Raw genomic sequence first — 5,683 nt, forward strand, 5'->3', positions numbered from 1 at the left:
TATAGTGTCATGAGTTATTCTATCTTGATTAATTAATATCTTCAGATCTAAGAGCTGATGCTCTCAGTTCATTCAGTGTATATCTGTTATATCAGACAGTATATCTTGTTCTCATTATAAGAGAATGTCTGTCATTGAGTTCTGACTGTCAGAGTGATAGTGTATTATAAAATGAAAGCAGCTTAGAAATTCAGATCATTGTATCTGTTATTCAGTGAGTTTACAGATAATTGTAAAGTACTTGAGATTCTTATAATCTGTGATTATCTCAAATTCAGAGATACTTCAAAGTTCAGAGTCTTATTGTTTTAGAGAGTATATAATCACAAGAAGTTTCTTATCATAGATCTCATAGTTGTATTCAGTGAGACTCAGTTTCTTAGATATGAAGATACATGATCATAAGACATCTTCATCATCATATTGTAATATAGCTTCTTCTATGATATAATCAGAGAAATCAGCTTCAATGACTGTTTTATAATCAGAATCAAATGTTATAAGCAGAGAGATATTGATGAATATCTTCTTTATCTGTGTAAATGCAGCTTCAGTATCTGCTGATTATTACAATACTGAGTTCTTCTTAGTGAGTTCTGTAAGTGATCTGATGATATCTGAGAAGTTTTATATAAATCATTGATAGAAGTTAGTAAATCTGATGAAGCTTTATACATCTTTCACAGTGCATGAGGTCTTTCATTCAAGAATAGCAGAGATCTTCTCAGAAGTCATTCAGATTCTCTTACCAGCTTCTATAATAAAGTCTAGATATTTTGTACTTTTAATCTCAAAATCACACTTATCTATGTCTATCAGCAGTTCTGCTTTCTGTAGTTATTGTAATATCTTTCATACATGTTCTTGATATTCTTTCCTGAATTCATCAGTGAAGATGAGAATCTTATCAAGATATATAGATGTGAATTCATGAAGGAAATCTCAGAGTGCTTAGTTAATATACTTCTGAAATATACTGAGAGCATTAACCAGTTTGAAGAATGTGACTATTCATTCAAAGAGATTATATCATGTTCAGAATACTGTAAGTCACTTATCTTCTTCAGCAATGTGAATCTTATGAAACACAGCAATGATATCTAACTTTATAAATCATTGAGCTTGTTCAATGTGAGCTAGAGTTTCATTGATAAGAGACAAAGAATAACAGTTCTTTTTTATTAATCTGTTCAATTCTCAATAATTCATGCAGAACTGAAGTGCTTCACCTGATTTCTTTGTAAAGAGAATAGAGACTGTGATGAAAGAGTTACTAATATATATGAATTCTTTATACAACAGATCATTGAGTGTCTTTCAAAGAAGAAGCAGTTCATTTCAGAACATGTTATAAAGAGAGTTTCATAATGATTCAGAGTTCTTATCATTCTTCTTTTTCAACTTAATACTGTGATTCACTTCTGAACCTTATAAGAGAGGTAAGTTTGTAGCATTATTATCTTGTCAGAAGATATTTAGATATTCATAATATTATTAAGAGAGTTTCATATGAGAATCTGTTATTGTAACACAGACTAACTTTTCTAGAGTCTTTTTAATATCAGTCAGACTGACAGAATAGATTGATATATAATTCTACTATTAGTAATTCTTTCAGTGACTTCTTTTTCTGAGCATTTTATAGATGTTGACAGAGATCTGTGTCAGATTCATAGTCTTGTAAATGTCATTCTCATGAACTCTATTATTGTTAGAGAATATTAAACTTCTGTTTTAAGTGTTCAATAAGATATCTTATTCAGATAGTCAGACAAGTTCTAACATAAGATTATAATCAACATTATCAACTTTATATGCATAGATATCTTCACACTGATATTCTTTAATATCTATATTTAGTTTCATCATGTAACAGATGCAAACATCTTTTAAATTATTGAATTTTGCAAGAAGTCATGATTTTAATAAGGGAATATACTGAAGATTATAATATCTTACAACTGAAGATTTAATCATTGCATAGTAATATAGACTGCTATCTATTATAGCTTTCATATTATACATATTATTAATCACAGTAGATACAAGAATTGCATTTATTATTATTTTCTCTTCAACTTGTTATCATCTGATCTCTTCAAGCTTCTGTTTATAAATTTGAACAGAAGCTAATCTATTCCCTGTTTTATCAGAGCATTCTCATAGTTATCTTCTGAATCTTCTTTCAATGCAATGTGGTTGACATGAACAGATGTTGATTCATTCTTCAAGTGAGAAGATACATAGACTGATTGATAGTTGAAAGCAATGTATTCTCATCAGTTACAGTTAATACACACTTCACATTGCCATTGATTAGTGACTTCTTCAGAAGTGATCTCAGGGACTCAGAAGCCTGTTTGAACAGTGAAAACTCTTGCTTGTGTATAGATATTTAAGTCTACTCAGTTCATAGTATCTGCATCATTGTTGTTGTTTCTTAGTGCAGGTGTATAAGTGACTGAGTTATTTCTCAGTGTGAGTGTGTGAATGTAATATCTTCTATCACTGTTCTGTATACTCTTGAGCTTGATAAGATAGTTATTCAATGTTCAGAGCTGTGTGCAGAAGTCTTTATAAGTTAAGTCTTCATTTACACTTATAAGAGCTTGTAAGAGTTTAAAAGTTAATGTCTTCTTGAGCATGCTAATCTTTATTTAATTCTTTCAAGATTGATCATCTGCTTCTAAGATCTTGATGTTAAAGTCAGGAATGAATGTTGCAAGAGAAGTATTTCTCTATCAGATACTTTATAATCAATCTAACATCTTCTGTTGCATAACAGTGTCTCAGAACAGAATATCAAGATATTTCATAATATTGTCAGATATTCACAACACTGGTTCATATGCTTTCATTCATGAATGAAACTTCTGTTTTGTGTAATTCTTCAATCATTCATTAATATATCAATCTTGATTAATTAATAAACTGATGACATCTTCATCTACACTCAGTTTCACAAGCATTTTCATTCTTTATAATGAGTAGAGAGTGAGATTAGAAGTATTGAAATATGTGAGAGCATCTAAGCATTCTTTCAGTGCTTTTATATTTGATTCTGTAGATGTTGAAATTGCATGAGTTCTTTGTTAAGTTAATCATTGAATCTCTTTATATTAATGTTATTAAGTTATATACATGTCTGCTATCTGTTGCTGTTGTAATTTTAACATTACTCAGAGTCACTGTGATATCACTTCTATACTCATGTTTAAGAGTTCTCTTATATTATTATTAGACATGATTATATCATTTATCAGATGTGTGATATCTGTGAAATCTGAAGAAGTGTAATTATATGAATATCTCATACATCTGAGTGTCAGAACTCTCAGGTCTTTCACTGATACTTTCTTGTAAGATCTTATTACAGAGTCAAAGTGACTGACAAGCAAGCTTCTATCTAAGAACTCAGTATTCACTTAACTATTTAACTGTTTCTCTATTTCTTACACATTATTACACATTTAAATATCTCAGTGAGTAATCATTTCTAATGAGAAGACAATGAATATTTTTCTAGTGTAAAAGGCCTACACTGAATAAATCAGTATGATATTGATAGATCTTACATAACAAAGAGAAAAACATTAGAGAAGGAAAAGAAAGAGAAAGTGCAAGAATCAGTGATCAAAGTAAATATTTATACATGTATGTGATGATGTATGCAGTGAGGGTTCGGGGCGGAAGAATCTATACACGTTTGTGGCGGCCGAGGATCGGCGATTGAGAATGGCTGAGAATTGAAGTGTACATGTTCAAGAATGGAGCAGTTGAAATCTGTGAAGTGTAATGAAATAATCTATATAATTGATCGGGCGCAGCCCGTCACAGAAGCTTAATATTCCTTAACAATGATAGAATTCATAAAGATGATATTTATAAGACTATGATCTACCACAGATCTCTGTCATACTTATAAAATACTCTGAAAAAAGAAGTTATTAATAAACTACTGACAAAGTCACTGATAGCAGAATTATGTATCAATCTATTTTATCAGTCTGATCAATATTAAGAAAGCTCTAGAGAAGTTATCTTATACTATAATAACAGATTCTCAAATCAAACTCTTTCAATAATATCATGAATATCTAGATATTTTCTGATACAATAACATGACAAACATACTTCTCTTACAAGACTCAGAAGTGAATCACAGTATTAAGTTAGAGAAGAAGAATAATAAAGTCTCTGAATTATTATAAGACTCTCTTTATAACATGTTCTGCAATAAACTTCTTCTTCTTCAAAAGATACTCAATAATCTGTTAAATAAGGAATTTATATATATTAGTAACTCTTTCACTGCAGCCTCTATTCTCTTTGTAAAGAAATCAGATAAAGCACTTCAATTCTGCATGAACTATTACGAACTGAATAAATTAATAAAAAAAGACTGTTATTCTTTATCTCTTATTAATAAAACTCTAGCTTGTTGTAAGAAATCCCGCTCTTCGCGGATTCTTTACCTCTATTCCTATCTCTCGCGTAATTAGTAGAGTTAGTGGCTCTTGACTACACACAACTATATAGACTGAAGTTTGCAAATACTATTCATAACTCAGCTTGAATACTATTATACATTTAATCTCTATATTTTATCTTTCTACTGTGAATACTTCTAGTAGTTAACAGTATATATTTTATCAAGCTGTAAATATCTGAATAATAATCTGTAAGTACTTATTCTTATATTTCAAGTTCTGTTAGTCAGCAATTATCTATTATAATTAAAAGAACTAGAAACTTATATACTTCAATCTCTGTGAACTCTACTGCAGACACTCAGAAGCAGCTATCTGAATTATGAATAACTTCTATAAAAGAAGTCTTAGAGAACTTATTAATTACTTACAGAATATTATTCTCTGTATCTGTGATAGAGAAACTCTCTGAACTTATGAATAAATTAATCTTAGTAAAGAATATTCTTGAGTATCTTTCATAAGATTAAGTTATTTTTCTACAAGAAATTCTTCCTGTCTGAAAACATTCTTGATATGATTCAAAGGTTGCTTAAGCCAGCATACAATTACAGGCGTACGCGGGCTTCTTATATATGTTATTTAAATTAATTAGTGGCCGCTAGGGCCTCTTTACATTTATAAGCATGTTCAGAAGTGTGTTTGAAAGCGGCTGTGTTATTATTCAGTGATTATATATTCTTCTGAATCACATTCTCTCTCATCAGATTCCGTCACGCTCATATAATCATTATGTACACTCTAGCTTCATGCGGATTAGTGTGTCACTAGTGTTTGTGATAGTGTAGTCTATTTCTAATTTGACTAGTATTCTGCATACATTCTCACAAAGAAACTTTTACTATATTATATCACTCATTCACTAACTTTTTTCATTCTTCAATCATCTTCTTCATCATCATTATCATTAAATATCATTATCTTATTCAAGATTTCTATTTCTTCTTCTATTTAACACTTTCTATCTGTTTATCTATTACATTGTATATGTTTCTGACAATAGCCTTCTATTTTTATAACAAGTATTATCATAGTGCTTATATCAGGCAGTTCATTAGCAGTGAGTATAATACATTATGAAATATGATCAGAACTTATTTATTCTCTAACAATTATCAGAATATACTATTATAAATAACACATCTTCTTTCTCTTCTTATACACTCTTGATCTTCTTTTTCTAGCAGGCATCT

Source organism: Blastomyces gilchristii, assembly GCF_000003855.2.
Source record: "Blastomyces gilchristii SLH14081 genomic scaffold supercont1.15, whole genome shotgun sequence".
Lineage (NCBI taxonomy): Eukaryota > Fungi > Ascomycota > Eurotiomycetes > Onygenales > Ajellomycetaceae > Blastomyces > Blastomyces gilchristii.